This window comes from Phalangium opilio, unplaced genomic scaffold (assembly GCF_054372755.1).
Source record: "Phalangium opilio isolate 3A_F unplaced genomic scaffold, DU_Popi_V2 ptg000024l_1, whole genome shotgun sequence".
Classification (NCBI taxonomy): domain Eukaryota; kingdom Metazoa; phylum Arthropoda; class Arachnida; order Opiliones; family Phalangiidae; genus Phalangium; species Phalangium opilio.
The window spans coordinates 2,009,777-2,030,525 of record NW_028324155.1 but is presented as its reverse complement, the minus strand read 5'-3'; the positions used below and the strand labels follow the sequence as shown (position 1 = coordinate 2,030,525).

Here is a 20,749-nt window from a genome sequence, read left to right as displayed (position 1 = left end):
ATTTTTCTCATAAAACACTTTGTCATCTTAACCCAGAATTATGCAAATTTTTAAGGTCAACTTTCATGGAGTTTAACCGATCATGACAGACTAATAATACGCAAGATCGGGCAATAATTTTTCACACATCATTAATTATATACAGGTGTAATATTAACGGATGAACAAATAAAAAAAAAGAATTGATAATTAAGGTAAAGTCAATCAGGCAGATCATGGCGCGATACATACCTATTCTGAACATATTAGAAAGAAAAAAAAAATAATTTCTTCGAAGTCAATAAATTTTCAAACTTGACACTCGCCGCGTTGCAAAAGGACATTCGGGAAGAGGGTCGAGAAGGTTTTTTATCTGTAGATACTATCTTATTATTACTCCTCGCCTTTTTAAGCTTAGATTTAATCGAAGAACGAGTTTAGGTATGATATTTTTTTTATGGTAAGAAAAAAAAAATAAATGTTCAAACATCGTTCGAGCTTATTGAAGCCGAACGGATAGCCGAATTATTTTTTTAAGCAATTTTTTTAGGAAGGGATATTACTATTTAGAATCGGTTGGTTGAAATTTCCACTATGTTGAAGAATCAAGAAAAAGAGTCCGCGCGCAGTTATTTTGTGCGTGTTATTTTGGCGGGAGAGTGTAATAATTCCGTGTAAAGAGGCTCTAATGATTACCTTTTGTCATGTAACGGGTCAAAGTTGAAAAACGTACACGAGAAGGCTTTCGTATTTTTTTTTCATTATAAAGAGAAAAATACCAAAAATTTTGATGTTTTTTCCCTTCTGGTTATGTTCGTTGATTTTTTGGCGCCTAACTTACAGGTGTCATATGCGTGACGATCTTAAATTGAATAGAGGTTTTTTTGTATAAATTGAATTTTTTCGGTATATAGAATAGGCGATTCTTTTTCGGAATATTGAAAAGTAGGAGTCTTTCCAATATGTATTTCCAGTTCAGTTCAGTTCTCTCCTTCTTAGTGTATTCTATGGACCATTAACTCTTAAAATCCTTGCGGAGAAACCAACACACAGGCGGGAGTCTAGAGACTAGCCGTCTCGCTATGCCTCTAGCGGTGTTTCTTGGCACCATGGAAATAACCTAATATGGTGACCTCCCTGACCCTGTGATGTTTTCTTATCTTCTGAAATTAATGCATTAATGTAATTAATTCAGTAATTAAAATTAAGGACTGTTTCAGATAAAATTAATGCTTTGAATCAGTGATATGTACGTACATTTATATAGTCTAAACTCTAAAGGCATTAAGTATACTTGTAAGTTTATGTTTATACCGAGTATACTTATTATCATTATTATTATATAAGCAAGGTTCTCCCTAAACACCAACTTTCCTTGTAAAATTAGCTATTAAAGCGTTGAAAATTCAAGCCCCCCCCCCCGTCCTTGCTTTTAGTTTGTTTATCATTAATTTTATAACAACATCAACAATAACAACATGCTTCGCTCTATTTGTTCTAAAAGCCTACATAGTAATTCCACTATGCAGTTAACGCATTTACTATTTAATGTTTCTAAATACACTTTCAAAATGGAAATTCTCTAGTATCTTCTCATGGGAATTTATAGCAATTTTGAGTGTTTCCTTTAAATTTGGAAAATGACCTAAAATGTTGGAAGCCGCAATTCAAGGGGGAAATAACTTTGAGAGAGAAGAAACTCAAAACTAAATTATATTTATATTTTTTCTAGCTTCAAGCCAACTCGCGCGAGCCATTCCTCCAAATGATAATAGCTTCAGAAAAATTCATTTATTAAAGGGAGTATAAAGAAGGAGGGCATCGGCGATGGGGTTAAATGATTTGAAATACGTCAGAGGCACGTGACCAACCAAGGAGAGGCGTTATTCAAAGAAATTATTAAGACCTTTTCGACGCAAAAAAGGTGGTAGGCAACCCTCAATAACGGGGCATACAAGGGGGTTGATACATTTCCATACGGCCCTGCGCATTCTCATGATATAAAGAGACTACAGCGCATGTGCCAAAAAGTGACATGGAAGGCAGAGTTCTTACCCCCATGTCTTCCCTCTCAGTTACATCGATCGAAATGGTCTATAGAGCTTTGCGCAGCAGTCTCGCGAATAACAGCATGGACTATAGGTGTCCAATCCCACTCCATGTGGAGTCTTTGGATCTTGGTGTCACGTGGTGCCTGTGACGTATTTCAAATATTTTTACTCACCCGTCGATGCTGACTTTACAGTCCCTTTAACGCCTTTCATCTCTACAGACTCCATATATTTTTTCATAAATACGAAAAGGAAAACATTCAATTTGGAAAAGAAGAAAAATTTAATAACATTTTAGAAAACTGACATCCCACCCCTATAAACATAACGTTTTGTCAAAATGTCACAATATTATATTCCGGGTGTTAAAAATCTATCCACCCAAAAAACTGCCAAAATATTTTTGGATATTTATTTTTTATTTTTTTCTTATTCCTTTTCAATATTTCTCAGTCAGGAAAAAAGGCGAAGTTTTATAACTCAGCAGCGCGATATGTGTGGGCTCTAAAACGCTGCTTAACCTTGTCGGAAAAGTATCGCTCCGAAATATCCAGAAAGAGCTTCTCCGAACCGACCGACCTCTTCCAGAATCTCTCTTCTCTTCCTCCTCCTCCTCAGCACACTGGCTCTGCCTGACTCTTTCTGTACTCTCCCAAATATATGGTTGCCAATAACTTGTTCGGTGGTTCCCAATATAGGCACGTGGTGTTACCCCAAAAACGCATTGAGACTGAAGAGAAGACTAGGATGAAAGTGAGGCAACTGGGGGGGGGATGAGTTTCTAGTCGCGGCCCCGAGCGGCCAAAATATATATATATATCTTTTACGTCTGTTTTTATCGATGGCTTTTTGTCAGTTGCGTAAGTTTAAGGGGTTAAATCGAGGGTCTTACGAAAATGTAGATTATGTCAGTCTTACTTCTTTTTTCCTAATCGGAGGAGTTAAAAGATTTCGTGACCTCACTTAGCAACGCGTGGAGCCATGGATCATGCCATTAGTGATTCACTTCTCTATAGGTACTGTTGGTCTGCTGTTCAAGGAGTTTTTTGACGACATCTTACTGTTTTGCTTAATTATTAGAGTTCTGATTGTTTAACCCCCCTTTGTTATTTGACATCCTTGTTGGAAAAGGTCAAAAGTGGAGCTATCACTGCACATACTAAAAGAAGCTTCTTGAATGTCTTAAGTTACAGTGTACGTGAAATAAGCAATTTGATGAAGATAGTTATCAAGTTTCTTTAATTACTCGAACCCTGATTGCTTTTAACCCCAAATATTCGGTATCTCGATCTGGAGAGTGGAAAGAGTTGAATTATCAAGTAATCGATAAAGATTTCTTAGATGATTTCTTACATGATGTAACGGTCCAAAGTGGAAGACCAATGAGGATTGTGATAGGTAAAACTAAAAGAGCACTCAGCAGGTGAGGGAGCCAAGGAATTCCCTCAGTTTGTTTCATTTCTTGAGACATAGTTGCAACTCCCGGATTCGATGCGTGGGAAGATAGTGGATATACGAACGCGATTTCTTGTTTTCGCTAAAAATCTCTTCCCTCTTCATTTATTGACAGGTTTCTATTTTATTACGGTCGTATTAAAAAGTTGCGTTACTTTGCAGGGAGCGACTAATAATGATTGGGCTCGAAGCAAAGGAGGTTAAGGCATTTTCATTCTTTTCCTTGGAAAGATATTTTACGGGGGTAGTAGTGCCTTTAACTATATTTATAAATTGCCAAGAAATTGCTGCGAGTTACGTACGAAGCAATTGCTAAAATTAGTCGCCACAACATCAAGATGTAGATGAACATATGGGACCAAACAAACCAGTCTCTTCTTCAACTTTAGTTTAAATGTAAGAACTTCTTCAGTTTGTTCAAAGGCCTAAAGGTCTTATACTTCGCTTGACATCATTTTTAAAAAATCAAGATAGGGTACTGAAAAGTTTTTTTACGTGTAAAAAATTGGTTTTTCAACCATTAAAAGTGGTTTGATATATATTTATATATATAAAAAAATATGAAATTATCATTTTAAACTCATCTTTATAGGAAGAAGCGAAGTTTAAACTTAAGTTTAGTTGCCTGTGTGGTCTCCTTGCTCATCCCGGCGTTAACTGGATTTAAAATCTAAAACATAATTTCGTTTTTTTTTTCTTTCGATTTCTCGAGGTCGTGTTTGAGGTTAATGTGACGTCACGTAATTTTTAATCGACATACTCTTAAAACGATTAATGAAGCTCTAGAGAAATTTGAAGAAAAAAAGAGCCCACACTATTAGTCCCAAAAGAAAATTGGAAGTTTAATTTTAGCAAACGCGGTGGGCCCGAATGATTTCCCTCTTCTTTCTTTTTTTTTTAGTACAAAACATAATTCTTAAGTTAATTAATGTCGACTCATTAAATAACCGGGAATCCTTATTTTAAAAAATTACGAGAAACCATTAGAATTTGGTTTAATATCTCCCTCGAAGGTTCTTCCTTATAGCCCTTGTATATTATACTTCTACGTCGTTTAAATACTAACTAGTATCATAGTGAAGTTTCATAATTATCACACGAGTATTAAATGAAATGACGGATAGGTTTGTTTTGGAGGTGGAGCTAAGGTTAGGGTGATACACGCCCATACTGGTTTGTTGAATGAATGCGCAGAGGCATAAGTGACACCACCAATATGGCTGCCACAACCGTGGTATATTAAGACTCGGGAGCTCTCTGATAGAATAAAACGGCAATGGCCAACTAGTATGAGCAAAATATTTACCCCAAGAGCCCATAAAATCTATTCAAGGGGTGTTAAGATGGAAACTTAATAGGTATGTGGGCTTTAAGGTTACCTGTCCACCAAATTTAGTCCGTATTGTTTGAAGCTATATCTAGCGTCTTTGGATTCACATACGGATGTTCTGAATTAACAAAACAAGGTGGGTATACACGAGAATCTATTTTATTCCTCCCGCCTTCGAAATTTCTCAATTGGCGACCATTTTGAGATTAAGATGGTATACTATTATCTTAGTTTCCATGGAGAATAAGCGGCTTATGATTAATGGCAATATTCATTGAAATAGTTTATTCATGTATATAAGTTTTCCCCCTTCGCTTCCAGTACTTTTTGGTATCTCTACTGAGAATAAGGAACTTGAAAATTCTCTTAATGGAAATTTAAGCGCCCACGTTAAGTTTTTCTTTCTCTTAAATAAAATCGGAAAGAAAGTTAACCCTTGGTTAAGACTCGTAAAAGCTTACGCTATCCCAATTGTTGTCGGAATTCCAAAATTGGGTGAACGCACGCACGTACGTGTTTATTCTTCTTTGGCTTAGGGAATAACTTTAATCGCATTTAAACTAAAGTCCCCTTTTGTCTAAAAATAAAATCGTGAACTCAAATGATTCCATTTAAAATTAGCCAAAGTATATAAACGTCTATACGTAGGGTTAAGTAAATTAAGTCGCTTTTCAAATTACTTGGATATTTTAACAAATTAAAGTTTTAAATTGAGGAAATCGTTAACAATTGAGTTAGAATTTTCTGTTAACTGTTTGTTTTATTTTTTTACGCTCGTCTAATTAAAGGATGTGGAAGTTTCACTTTCACGGTTTCGAAACTCTTTAAATTTTCAACCTGTTCTCTCTGTTATATTTAAATTAATCTAGAGAATTTTTCGTTAAAACAATTGGATTAACATATAGTTAATTGATCGTTTTTGAAGTGCCTGAAGTCGAAGTTGCTACAATTGTCCAATGGTTCATGAAATTTTTTGTAGAAATAAAATTAAATGATTTAAAACTCTTAATTCATAGGTGAAATATTAACAAAAGTTTTCAATTTCAAGGCGTTGAGTCCATTCTTAGAAGGGGTCAAGTTCCATGTTGAAAACCAGTTTTTAAAAATTAAGCCTTCCAAGACTGCATTATACTATACACTCTAAATTCGCAAGAACCCATATAAGAACTGAGAAAGTATGAACAGTTATGACTTTAAAAATGTTTTCAATAAGACCTGTCCTTCTTTATTTCCAAGTAATTTTAACAAAACACTTCGATCATCCGTCTTCAGTCTGTTATTACCGAAGCCCAACATTTTTAGTGCATCCATCCAGACAAGTTAAATAATAATAACACCGTTCCCCTCCCCTACCCTCGTGTCACATAACACGACGACTTCTTTGAAGAAGCCGGAGCACTTTAAAAAAACTTGTATCGTGATTTTGCTCCGAAGCTAAATTGTTTGGTGTACGTATATTTTATTAACGAGGCCCCGATTATAAGTTGTCGGCGTTAGAGGACACGGGTTTACTTGAAGAGTCATTATCATAATTTGGCCCTAGAATATTTATCGAAAATAACGGGTAATTATATACCCATCATTTTTTTATATTATATTATATTTAATTTTAATTTTACTTCTTTTATAATGCATCCCCTAGCTCGCGACGACGCTTTTTGACGAATAAATTTTCGGGCCCATCGTCAGTCAGTTAGAGGATCGTCATGGCAATCCGTGCATTAATTGCTTAGGAAATAAGGCTGTTAAAAGAAGGTGGTTGCCATTAGATGGTTATATTCTATGCGTTGATATTCCACCCCTGCGATTGCCATTCCTCTTTAATCGTTCCCCTTCGCCGTCTTACTTGGCCTGTTACGCCAAGCTCCGAGGCCTAATTAAGAATTCAAGACGACGTTCCCGCGTTATACCCTTTTCTCGTGGTTGTACGTACTCTCTCGAGAAAGTTACCATGCACGAGAGTGGAGCTAGAGCTACAAAGATGTAACCCTCCATGTCCCCCCTCTCTACGTCTTATGACATTAATCGGGTAAAATTCGTACCGCCCGCTAAGCTAGAGATCGCTCTGTCCCCTTCTTGGCGTTAAGATGTATGTATTAAAACAATTATCAGTCGCACGGTGCTTGGTGTTGTACATGAATGAATTTATTCCAAACTCACTAGAATAGTCTACTTTTGTTTATTGATAGTTTGTTAAGGGAACTATCGGCTTAAGGAGCATGCACCTTGATGAGTAGTGTATTATATGACTAAGGTAAACAACTAGAGCCTGCTTATATTTAATCTTGACCTTTCATTGCTTTTGTTTTTGCCCAAGGCCGGACAAACAACGTAGTTCTCTGGTTGGGATCTTTATCTTACCTATCATTTGAAGTGGTTCATTATAGTCGTTCGCATCCAGTATGTCCTTCAGTTCTATAGAAAAATCCCCATTGCGTTAGCTTCACCACCATCAAGAGACTTCGAAACCCTTTAAACTCTGTTACAATTAAGAAAATTGAAACACGTTTAAGAAGGTTCAACGTCATTACTGAACAACTTTATTACAATTCATGGCATAATTGAGTTCAGTTTGATGCGTCTATCTAAAGCCTTAGTTAAAATATAAATATTTTTACCAAGCAATATTTACAGCCATTATATAAATTTAATTGAGGTTTACTCTCGGTGAACGTCGCCAGAATGATTTAGAAGAGTCATCAAATTAAGCATTGTAGCTTTGTGGGGTTGGATTTATAGGTTATCTAGGTAGACCCTAACAAAGCCTGTATCGTGGTAATAATAAGTTTTAGTGTGCGGCTGGTTCGTTCTGCGCAACTAACCGAAATGTCTATTTTGTTTCCAAGCTTTGGATCAGGACGAACATAATCGTTAACCCGGGCAAATTGTTGTGCGCGCGCGCCCCATTCTCATAACGCACAATTTTCTAAATTGGTGCTATGCTGGCATAACCAGGCACTAGGGTTCTGTGCAGTGTTAGTAATAAAAATTGGTTTCGATTATTTTTCCCCAGCGCTACGAAGTAATATAGTACCCTCCCCCAGAAATGAGACAATTACCTTTTTTTTTTGGTTCACATTCTATTTTAACTCTTTCCGGGTCCAGACTGCGCGGGCCACGATAGGGGACACCATAACCCATCTATCTCCGCGCAAGCCTGTACGGCCGACCTTTTTCTCATTACATTTCAAGCGCGCTAAATGGGAGTTTTCTTCTTTATCTCGGTCAGTCCCATTTTTAATAGAGTTATTATCTGAAGGAAATTATATTCGAAGGGGTCGAGAAAGAGAACTGACTAGAGAGAGGGGAGAGGAATGATAGAGGTTGGATGTATGGGAGGAGAAAGGAGAGAGTGAGAGAGAGAGAGAAAAGAGAAAGCGCTCAGTCAGCCGTAATTAGTCGTTCGGTTTCAAAAAGATGCCCTTGGAGCCATTTTTCCGCTAATGTGCCATCGTGGAGCCAGCTTGGGCATAAAACGCGATGGACGGCATTTGGGTGGTTGGTTATATAGCTAGGCCTAACTCGTGCCGTGCCGTGCCGCGCTGCCAGAATGTATAGTTGATTCTCCATACAGTGTTTGCTACGTGTAGGATGAATTGCAGCTGGTGCTTGGTGGTATGTCTTTCACCGACGCATCGCGAGAGACGTTTGAAGGGAGCTAAATTTTTGAACGTCAATTCCCACCTTAACATCAAAGCCTTAAAGTTTGAAACTTAACTTCGGACAAGTCCTAGCACTTTACAGACAGCCTAAAGTCCTTAAACTGTGTGTACGTGTACGCGAAATAAATCAAAGGATGCGGATGCATTTGCTATTTTCAAAACTCGGTAGTAATATACCAAATGGGATGGGGCATATTTCTTGAGATGCTCCAGAATTCGAAAGCCGCTGTTAAAATTCCTTTACTTCGTATTATTTGAGTATGTTGGGAACTATTGGAACAAAACTGACTTATCAATATGTATATCAAGCCTCTCAAAGAGTATAAAAATAAACCAGAGCAAGGCACGAAATTCACTTTGATGTTTGAACTCTTCTCGATAGGTGCACCATCAGTGAAAAGTAACTATTCTAGAGAATTCGGGATTAGTAACGCTAATCAAATATTTGTTATATACCTTTCCTTTCGTTGCAAAGTCTAACTGGACGCTATATTACTCCATCCATAGTCGCGAGCGGCGAGACTCATTTCTCCGATTTCTTCGCCTTTGGCGCCTACCCCATCAATTCTTTAACATTTTTTTTTCTTCTTCATTTCTTTCTTTAACTTTGAAGAGAAAGAGAGAGAGAGACAGAAAGAAATAACCTCTCTGAAACGACACGCGATCTCTTTTCTTGTAGTACATCGCATCCGCGTTTGGTACGAGGTCGGAGGAGACCCTGAGTAGAGGGTGGATCACTATTTTCCAGTTTAACTTTGCAGCGAAGAGAATGTTCGATTCTTTCACTTCTTAACTTAACGGCGGGATTATCCCACTTCGATAGTTAGTTGAGTTGAATTTCTTTTATCCCTCTTCAGACTTTTTCGTCTAGAAAAGGTCGATTCGCCAGGCTTGGAAAATTCACTCGTTTTTTCTTTACTACCTTTTGGTTAACGGGCGAGGACCTGACTGGTAAAGAACACTCAACATTGACTAGCCTAGCTGAAAAGCTTACAGAGAAAAAGATGGATTTTTCATTTTTTTTTTTCAATTTTTCTGCCCAAATCGTTTTTACGCCTCGTTGGCTGTTAGTTTTAGCAAAATTTGAATAGAATCCCGTCCGAAAGCCGTAAGATGACACGCTTTTTCGGTAACGGGATTCGGCCCCAAAAATATCCTGTAATCCAACGAGCATTTTCGGAATAGACCCCAAAATCTCAGCGGCGTACGTAAATGCTTTTATTTGAGCTCGAATGATTGCGGTAGTAAATGTTTTGGCGTTGGTTTTGGGGATATTTTTTTTTCTTTCGCTGTTAGTAAAATAAACGTGGCGTGTAATAAACCCCAGGCGTGGTTCTCTTCGTTCATTTCATTCTCCCAGAGACAAAACGCTTATTTTCCGCCTCTTTTTATCCATTTTCCTTTTTAACCAATTTCCTCGCGTTTATATAAGCAAACAAGGAATAGTTTAATCATTTAAACGCTAATCATTTTAGCCCCCGTCTAACTCTATGTACTTAGTATCTAATTAAAGCTAATGCGCGTTTAGAGATGGCTTTCAAAAGAAACAAAAATAAATATGGTTTAATTAATGCCCATTTATAATTAAAGGATGGGACTATGGAATTAACAAATTATAGGGATGAAATTAGTCTTTGAGATAATTAGAGATGGGTAATATACGCGTGTTTTTCTGATAAGTCTGGCATAAATAAGGGGGATGTTTTTTGGGTGCACGATTTTGAGTCGAAAATGTAATTTCTATCTCCATTTTGTCGTCTGGGCCACTGTTTTCGAGTTCACCCCGTTTAATATTAGACATGTTCAGAATATTCCTCAAAAAGAGCTTGTGTAATATTTGCAATAGTTTTGAAATCTGTTTGTATAATTCTCTTTCTTCTGTTAACACGTGTTCAGTCCCATACAAAGCGTTTCGTTTCCCAACATTTGACCTTTAGAATCTCATTTTCTCAAAGTTATTCCTGAAGTTTTGTTTGATAGACGGACGAGAATAGGATATTGCGTAAGAATGGATATATAACTTTGCGGAGATTGCTCGTATACCCGCTTGCTTCTCTAGAACGCGGAGAAAGATAGACTATAAGCGTGTATCAAGTTTTCTCTCTATCTCTCTCTTCACGCTGTAATTCTCCGTGAAACGTTTCGTGCCATTTTCCACTCGAAATCTCATCGTTTTTCGCGAATTTTTCGGCTTTTTTCGCTTGAAAAACGAGTGAAAAAAAAATAAAAAAAATATTTATTTTCCCAAATTAAAAATTACGCTTTTCTTATATCACGTTATAGCGCGGTGGCAGTGAATTCAATTTATGGTGAGAAACGGAAATATAGCCGAAGAGCAGAAGGCGCAAAAAAGTTATTTTTTCTTCTTTTGCATTTACACCGGGCATCAGTTTTTTTTCTTAAGGTTGAATTCCAGAATGAAAAAATAAAAAAATCTTTCTCTGGTCTCTCTCTAAAAGTCACGTTTTGGTATTTAATAATATGGCCTTCAAATAATCTCTGCAGCGGTACTTATACGAGCCTGTTTTACATTTCTTTCCTACGCCCTTATTACATTTTTTTTTCTTCTTCTTCTTCTTCACTATACATTCTCATCATACCCCCCCTCTTTATCAACGAACGAGATTGCAATTTCTTTTTTTTTCTACTAGTCTTAACTTAAAACTAAATCTGGACGATGCTTTTTAATTAGTGTTCAATCGTGTGAGACATAAGACCTATAGACTTTTTATGTATGTACTTAAAAGAAAAATATTACTAGTTCTTTTTCATGAATTATGTATTAGTTTAAACGTAGCATCCGTTCTATTCAGTGCGTGTCCATTTTAATCGTAGTGAAGTTTAGTTATAGTTAATAGAAATGTAACGCAGGTAAGGGGTTTAATTAATTCGAATTTGGGAAGAATAATTCCAATTTCATTTCAAAATATTTTAATTATTTATAAAATTATGTATAGTTATTTGATATTATTTTTATTGTAAAATGAGGGGGAATTATGTTTAATCCCAAGTGATTTATGATTTCTCTCGGTTTTTACCTTAAAAACTTTAAAAATTATAATTTTAAATTAGAAGAGCTGACGAGTGAAGCTTCAAAGCTCAGCGGGGAAAACGTATCTACAGGGGTAAGGGGTTTAATTCGACTGATTCCAATCCAAATTCAAAACATTTTAATTATTTATAAAGTTACGTACAGTTATGCGCTTTTCTTTTTACTGTATAATGAGGGGAAATTAGGCTTAATCTCTGGTGAACTAAGACTTCTCTCAGCTTTTACCTTTAAATCTAGAAAAATTGGAATTTTCAAATTAAAAGAGCTGACGAGTGAAGCTTCAAAGCTCAGCGGGGAAAAGGTATCTAAAGGGGAAAGGGGATTTCTGAGTTAGTTTGTTCGGAATTGAAGCTTAAAAACGTCCCGTGGAATCTTATTAACGCCGGAATTTCAAGCTACTTAAGAGAAAGAAAGAAAGAAACAAAGTTAAAAAAAGGAAAAATAATTCTCGTTCATAATGAGGGCTTTTTGCGTCAAATTTAACGCCATGGAATTTTTTTCTTTTTCGCTTTCCGTTCAAAGCTTCTGCTGCTTGAATGTGAAATACTTATTATCTCATTATCTAAAAGCCTCTTATGTCTCGCGCGGATCGAAGAAAAAGAGCCTTTCTTCTCGATCCTGAAACTTAGCAGAAATTCTCCATCAGTCAAGAATTTTTTTCTCTCACTGTCGGCTTTCTCCGCTGAACTTTTTCGAAACCAAATTCGCGGAGTGACAATTAATGGGTTAAAAGGCTTGAGTGGGTGTAATTTTAATTAACCTTTTACGGGCGCAAACCACTTTCACCGCGTATTTGTTGATTGGTTGTTACGTCACGTATATGAAATACACACACAGCGTCTTCTAATTTCCGGAGAGCTAGTGAGAACGAAAAGAGCAATTTTTTTTCTAGAGTATAAATTTTTTAATTCGAATGTATGGAGTGGACTTTAAGAAGAGTAAAAACGTATCCAATTAATGTTAGCTTTTTTACGGACCTTAATGCGTTTTTAATGGTTCCGGGTGTACGCTTTTTTCTGTATTAAATGTCTCTGCTCGTTATCCTTGCTCGATTCTTCTAATATCGTTCCCTTGATAGAAGTAGTAGCTCGCTCTAGAATCTTGAGCGATTATCATCGTCGTTGGAAGAGGAGGAGGAGTGGATAATTGTCTAGAGGTTTTTAATATGTCTTTATCCTCCCAGAACGCTTTTCGTTTTATCTCTCACAAAGAAAAAGATAAATATCTCGCTCGGATATCTTTACAGATTTTGTGTTCGCGGTTCTCACCATCTTTATAGATTAAAGATAAACGGTGTTACCATGATTGTAGATATATATTTCTCTGAGAGAAAAAATTTAATGAATTCTTCTTTCATAATTGACTGTTAATTAATCAAACTTTAGAATTATTTTATTCCCAGCTTTCTACTATGACTTTAGATTCAACAGAGCATAAAAATGAATATGTTTTGAATTCTAATTCACTTTGATCCAATTAGAGAAGTTGCATAATTGATCCCCAGTAGTTTTAAGCTAATATTTTTAATTAATTCATGAGGGACTAAAGGATTTGTCGTAATTAAAATAATAATGATAGATTGTTTTTTAATTAATGTTATATTATAATAGTTTAATGCCGTTTCAATCTTATATGCATTTACATTAATTTCTAATCCGTGAAATTTACACAGATCTTTGCATGTCTCTAAATTATTTGGAGAAATTAATAATTCCATCGATTATTAGGCAGGTAAAAGGGCCAAGCTTTAACTTTAACTTTTAAATTTAACTTCAAAGAGAATTTCGGATTTAATTCAACTGTCACATTTCAAATAATTGAATAGTCTTGAATTCGGAGTCTTTTCTGGGGTGTATACATTGCTGTTTCAGATACAAGGGAAACCTTACAACAACCAGTTAAAACTGTAAAAAAGAAAACTGGTTGTCTTATGATTATTTTGTTGACTTTTAAGTCGGGAATCCAGCAGTTGTTGTGGTTGGTTATAGAACCCTGAAATATTATTCTATTGATTTATCATTGTTTTAATTAGGGATTACATTCTGTTGAAAGGATTCCAGTTTCCTAGGAATTATAGGTCTGGTTCTTTATATTGGATTTGCCCCTCCCTCCCCTGGAAGTTCTTTGTTCTGGTTGGTTGTTGTTTACTAAGCCGATTAGAAATTTTTTATGCGGAGTTCTTGAGTATATTTAACCTTAAGGATTGCAGCCCTGGCAGGACTTTATTTTGCTCATTGAATTGTGAACCTACCTTCGTTAATTTATTTTCGTATGCTCTTTAATGTCTTGTTTTAGTTTATGCTCTTTGAACTCTGTAGTCTGCGGTTTCAATTAAATTAACTCAGGATAACACGAGTAAAATCTCTAAATGTATTGTAGCTATAAATGATTTCGTACGTGAAATTCTCTTCAAACGTATACCTCTAGTTTAGAGATGAGATGACACACTAAAGCTATTGCTGTTTGACCTGCAAGGTGTCAGGGTCAGAAAACCATCTTAACATGATTTTCAATATTGCATTAATGTTCAACTTCTTTAAATTGATAAAGGAAATCTATCATGATGTTTACGCTATGTAGTTCTGAATAATTTAGAAATCTTCATGTTATGAATAACAGGACATAGTAAACAGTATGGGTTTCGAGCCTTTTGAGTTTTACTCCTTCAATAGTAAGACCCAAGAAGCATAAAATATGCATGGCCTCTCTCACCAGATTCAAATGTTTCTTTTTAATTCTCAATTGCCTGTGCCTAATTTGAATCCTGTAAATGCTTCCAAGTCGAGCTGTTAAGTAATAATATATAAATATATGCTTAAAAAGAAAGGAAAATTTCCTTAAGTTCTTTGGCCTCACTTTAAAAAGAAAAGAAACCGTATCATTTTCTTTCACCCTTGGGTTTTTAAGCTCTCTCTCTCTCTCTCTGACACAAACACAGTTGCTTGGCGCACTTTACTCGATCCATTCCCAGGCTTAATTGTTTATGCCAAAAGTATCCACTTAATGCATCGGAGGGTGAATGTCTCGATGGGGCCTATTTGAGACGGAAGCCACTTCTTTCACTCAAACGGCCTTTTATTGACTTGGCAACGTTAAAATCGATTCTTCATGACTTGGCTTTTTTTCCACCGCGCAGTCAGTCTATTGGGAGTTTTAGTCATTGGGAAATCAGGAGTTCCAACTCGAGTGCCTTGGCTGCTTTCAAGGACTAGTAAACGGTTACTTAATCGTTAAAACGTTCAAATATGATAATCCTTTTGATTTTCGAAATTAGTTTAAATTTGTATAACGGCCAAAGTTCCTTCAAGTTTTGAAAATGAACATCACAAAACCATGCACTTTTTATGTAGATTGTTATACTTCACCTTTAAGTAAACAAGGTGCTTTTTTTTCGCGCTCAATTCTGCAGGTGCCTGATGCCCTTATCTCCATTAGCTATCGAGTTTGGCATCCAAAAAGCTCTGTTTATTCGAATAGACTTCCCATCGTAAACGTATATGCATTTTCGGTTTTTTGGGATTCAATGGGATGCTCCTACGCGTAAATCTCCCTTGTGCCTTTTTTTTTTTGCATCATCAAACGAAAAGAATTTCATTTAAAGTAGAAATTTTTTTGGGAGAGAACTAGAAAGAAGCGGCGGTGCACGCATTCTGCAAGGGACCATACATTTTCTAGATCCTTCGGAGAATCAGAGTAAAATTGGAACTCTGACCCGAGGGTTTTTTATATATATATGCATATGAAAAAGTCTTCCTCCTTCAAATTGAATAGTTTTCTAGAGTTGAGCCATTTTTATAGGTTTATGCAAAGTATGAAGAAGTTGGGGGCCTTAAAAATTTCCCTGGGAAATACGTGATTTTTATTTTATTTTTTACTAGTACAGGAGGCTCAGGAGCAGAGATGGAATAAGGCAAATAAGGTGCAATTTGTCTTTTGACTTTATGAATATTTTAAACTTTAAAAGGGAAGTTTTCTACCCCTCCCCTTTCTTTCCCCACTCTAGTCTTTAAAGTATAAGCACGAAAATTGGGCTCTTGATTTCTTTAAAGTTTGCAAACGCCTTGGGACCCCCAAAAAATTAATTCCTTAAAGCGGGCAATTTTTTTCTTTGATTCTGTAACTTGTTATTTTTTTTTGCTTTTTTATTTTTTTAATATTTAGGGACTCCAAATTTCAATACTCTAACGGTCGTAAAAATAACGGGTCTTGATTTATTTAAACTGTAAGAAACTTACGTGCGAAATATAAAAACAAACCCAGAAAAAGGCTTCAGTGGATATATAGCCCTTTTCCTATTCTAGAAGAAATATCATTCATATTTCAAGTTTATATCAAATCTTTTTTATCTCTTGGGAATATACGGAAACTCTGAAGTTTAGTATTTTATTTTCTGACGCTTTCGTTGAATGCTTTAAACGTGAGTCAAATAGTCCAAGTGTTTTTATCTTCCCTGAGAAGCTAACTTTAAACGCACATACTCTCTAATACGTCCGCGTCCCGATGAGAATAGATCCAAGGAGCTTAGCACTTAATATAGGACAAGAGGAAAAACTAATTTTCAACTCGCGATTTGAAAGCCAAGGCTTAGCGCCAGCATTTTATGTAGAGGATTGGAAGCTTAGTTGCTTTCATCTAAGCCTTGGTGTTGAGTCTAGTCACTTTTATATAGAGGGTCCGTGGTAAGACGAAGAGAAAGAATGGGTTGAAAGGGGCAAAGTGGAAGGATGGGTAAATATCTCTAGTATATCTCTCCTAGCTCGTTCCTTTCTTTTAGATAATGCATTAGGATTGTTTATTCTTGGCGTGGTAAATTGCTAATCCGTCCCTCCAACTCTTTACCCCGTTTATTTTCCCCGGGACCCGTTTGCCGGCGCGGATGAGTACGGACTTTCTATCCTCAACCAGTACACTCCCCACACTTGGTCCAAACGGGGGGAAAACTGTGGAATTTCTCCACCCCGAGGGACATGAGCAGCCAGCAATGGTAAAAGAATAGGATAAGATGTATCAAAGATGAAAGTCTATATCATTAGTTGCTAGAAATGAAAGCAATGGAACCGAAGGATAAAGGATGGTTTTCCTAAGTCACCTTTCAACCCCGGCATCCTAGTTCCCCGCCGTTAACCCTAATTGTCTCTCTTTCGTTCGGGTTTCGAGATTTATACCAGAGAAGGGGTGGAAAAGGTTTTAGGAGTTGAAGGAAAGAAGGTTTCGATGTCGTCTCCTTGGCAATGTGAATTATGTCACGCACAAACGCGATTGCAGACTGTGGAGAATGAGAAAGAGTACCACCATCACCAGCACCACCATCCTCGCGTGTACGAGGGGTCGGGGAATCTTTCTGGCATCTGTGCTCGGAGGGAAAGCTCGCGACAATCTTTTTCGTGGGAAGAACGGGGTGCTGAGATCCGGAAAGAGACATTTTCGTTTTCGGGATTTCTGCTCGCACGCTCTGGGAGCACTCGACTGTAAAGTTTCGAATCAGTCCCATGCATGCAGACTGCCACATCCTTACCCTCCTCTCATCCTTAAACCTCTCTCTTAACCTCCTTCTCGAACGCCTTGTGTCTATGATGTAATAAAAGCAGTTTAGACGTTTGTACAACAAAGTACTGTATACTCCCAAAAACCTGAATTGGTACTGGTTAATATAACCAATTAAAGTCTTAAGACTTTAGATTAGGAGCTTCTGAAATGAAAGAAAAGAAGGCACTGAGCGAGCGCTTCTTTTGAGCAACTGGATCGTTCTTCTTTATTCGCGGGAGACGAATTAGAGTAGGGCTGTATATAAGCAAGCATTCTGTGGAGCGAAATTTTTAGAAGCTCGCGTTTCCTTCCGAAAATGACTCCCGGTTTCTTATTCCACGCTTCTTTTCTTCTTAGATTTTTAATTACATTCTCGAACGAGCAATGACGCTAGGGCTATTTTTTTTTCACTGTTGTGTCGCAGTACTTCGTATATAAAAGAAGTATATTATTAAGAAAAAGAAATTCTTATATCGTTACTTTGCAAGCCTCGTTTCTTTTTTCGCCAGCTTGATACGCGTGTAAGTTTGAAAATTACTTTTACTGTTTTTATTATTTTTCTTTGGCGCACAAAGTATATATAACAAGATGACGCGGTTTCTTCTTTATTTCTCTCCAAGTTTCCCGAATTGAATTATGCGCCTTATTAGAATATGAAAAGAGAAGATGTAAATTGAAATTTCTATGCGTAGGTTACTTTCATCTTTTTGTTTTTTTATTTTTCTTTTGTTCTCTTGGAGAATATTTTAAAAAGCACTTCAATGTTTATTTAAAAGTTAGATTTACAAGCATTGTTAAAAGCTTAATTTAATTATTCGAAAATAAATAATTTTAGAGAAAAACTTTGAAGTGTTTTCTTAGAAATGAAAGTGTATCTGACACTTACCACTTCCGAAATTTGTTAAGGAATTTTTGTTCCCATATTACGCGGGAAAATCTTGAAGTTAGGGGCTTAAAACTTGCCATTGCCTCACCCTTCATTGGTTGTTTCCTTGTAATAATTTAGTCGTTTAGCCAATTAAATTTAATGAAAGATTAAAACCCTAAGAAGCTACAGTCCAGACGGACAAGGAGAGCCCTTTTAAAAAGCCCTCAAACTCTTTTACATTTTGAAACGGCTTAAAACTCAAGGTTATTTTGCATATTATTACTCATGAAGGCAATGATCCCCTTATATACGAGTAAGTTTTTACAAAAAAACAATTAAGTCTTATTATAAATATAACGCGCACGCTAAAAACGTTTCATGCTAATACAGGGATTTCGGGCGCCGATAATTTCGACGCGGCAAATTATTTTCTCTCCTCTCACTCTTCCGCCTGTTCTTCACTTCTCTTGAACGAAAGCTCTTGTTATTACAGTTTCTTTCTTTTTTTTTCATAATTTCTTTTTTTAATTTTCAATGAACCGATTAGTGGGGGTTAGAAAAATTTTCGCTTATTTTAGTTCACACACACACGAAGAAAGAGATGAGGAAAGAAAATTTATTTCGACTTAAATTTATTGGCATTTGCTCTGTGCTCCGAGTGCAAGAATTATTTTTCTTTTCTTTTGGTTTGTCGATTCTAAAGGCCCATGCAGACTAAACTAAAATCTTACGTTCACGTCTGTGTAGTCGCTTTGCACGTGTAATTCGACACGTGTCAATGACAACGCAAAATATTCGCTGGTTTATTTTGAAATTTTTAAATAGATTTTTTTCGAAGTACAAAAAGGGGGTAGGCAACCCTCAGTATCGGGACGTACAAGGGAAAGGGGGTTCATACATTGCCATCCGTCTGCACATGCGCTCTCATGATACAAAAAGACTACAGCGCAGGCGCCATAAAGCGAGATAGAGGGCAGAGTTTACCCATGTGTCTTTCCCTCTCAGTTTCAAAGAGATTGTCTGTTTCGTCGGGTAGTTTCAAGATGGCACTACCTCGTTAGCGTCTTTTCTTAGGCCTTTGCTCACTCGATGATGCCTTATACTGAAGCGTGAGTCTGAAGGGGCCTTTACGCGTCTTGGCGAATGTCGATTAACACGCACGAAATTATTTCAGGCCTCTTTTTTTTCTTTTTCTTTTCTTTTTGGTTATTATTTCTTTTCGCCACCGTCTTTGGTTTGGGTTCATCTTTTTTAATGGGTTTTCTAAAAGGGTTATTACTAATCGCTATTGGTAAAAAGAAAACCTTTGGTGGTTGTGCATGGTGGAAAAGAACAGGATCTCATCTGATCATGCGCAGCCCTTGGGGGCCTCGCAGCAAACATATTCTAAATTCATTTATACAAAAGGAACTATAAAGAAAAAAGAAATAAATGAAAAAAAAAATTGGAAAATATGTCTATAATAATCGTGAATACCCTATAGGTTAATATTAATTTTATTAATATATTAAAGGGAAGTTGGTAAGAACGTGATGTACGATTTCACGAAACAAATTGCATTATTTTAATTTACGTTTCATATTACCTTGACGAAATTTGATATCAGTTGCACATTTGAAGAAGATATAATTATACCTTAAATTGAATTTTTAGTCACTTCTCTCTCACGATTTTCCGATAATTTCCTATAGCTTAGATATTTTTAATTTCCGTAATTAGGATTGGTATTATATAGAAAAATATCAAAGACACTTAAGCCGACTGAAACAGTCGAAAATATTACACCCCGTTTTCGGAAAACAACTCAATTACATAAATTTTTAAAATACTTTACCATACCTATACGGGTACTTCCATATATCTTTCGTTTTGAAAATACTTTTCGAAACCTAAAATAAGTTTCTAGGAAAGTAAATTGTTTACTAAACGTTGATTCAATCTGAAATTGCACTGGTGTATATTGTTAGAAATAGATGATTGTAAAATTGAACTTAGTGTAGACTCCGATTGAACTAAATGGCTTTGAATCATTCATCGCCAAAGTCTCTAGAAGTCTAGTGGTTGCTAAAATTTACGCGAAGAAACGTCAGCGATGCTTTATCCCGAAATAGTTTACTATACTGAAAAATAAATCACCTTTCAAAAATACGTAACTTTAATTCATTAGAGTTTGTTTCTGTTTTATATAGCAATAAGGAAGGAGAGCTGAGCTGGTTTTATGACAATCTAATAAATGGTTCTAGTGTCTTAGCGCCTTGTAACGATTAAAATAAATAAATCAAAAGCGTCCGTTGTAGTTACTTGACTAAAAGTAATGACCCGCAACATGGAGTTGGGGAAAATCGTATTTTGCCTTTGAGTATATAGGATGTTATTCCAATCTGAAGTATATATTTTGTTGTTCTGGAAAGTACTGGGATTGTATACAGGGTGTTTTTGATAAGTCTGATATAAATTTAGGGAGATGTTCTTTGGGTGCACGATTTTGAGTCAAAATGTAATTTCTATGACATATTGTCGTCCGGGCCACTGTTTTCAAGTTGAAATTTATTGGAGTATTTTATGGACGATCCCTTAAATTTAATTAAGAGACTGATAGGGGGCCATCCCTAAAACGCTCAAATAATAACTCGAAAACATTGGCCCGGACTGCAACATGGAGATAGAAATTACATTTTCGACTCAAAATCGCCTATACAGAACATCCCCCTAACTTATGCCAGACACCCTGTAACATTGTCTCGAGTGAGATGAGGTCGTCGTGCACGTTACAGTTTTGAATATTAATCAAAAGTTTAGAACTTCAATTCACTGGTGACAAGGGTT

The 20,749-nt window shown here is 36.3% G+C and overlaps 1 protein-coding gene across 6 annotated transcripts in view; it reads left to right on the top strand.

The window, feature by feature from the left end:
• The window catches only part of LOC149692094 (thrombospondin type-1 domain-containing protein 4-like), a 93,579-nt gene that overhangs the window by 21,538 nt on the left and 51,292 nt on the right, over positions 1-20,749 (top strand). The window contains exon 1 of one of the 6 annotated variants that reach the window (XM_089867759.1): positions 17,535-17,743. The exons of the other annotated variants lie outside the window; for them this stretch is intronic. The gene's annotated coding sequence lies outside the window, so the exon portion shown is untranslated. Of the gene's footprint in view, positions 1-17,534; positions 17,744-20,749 lie in introns of those variants that run through there. 6 annotated transcript variants of the gene reach the window in all.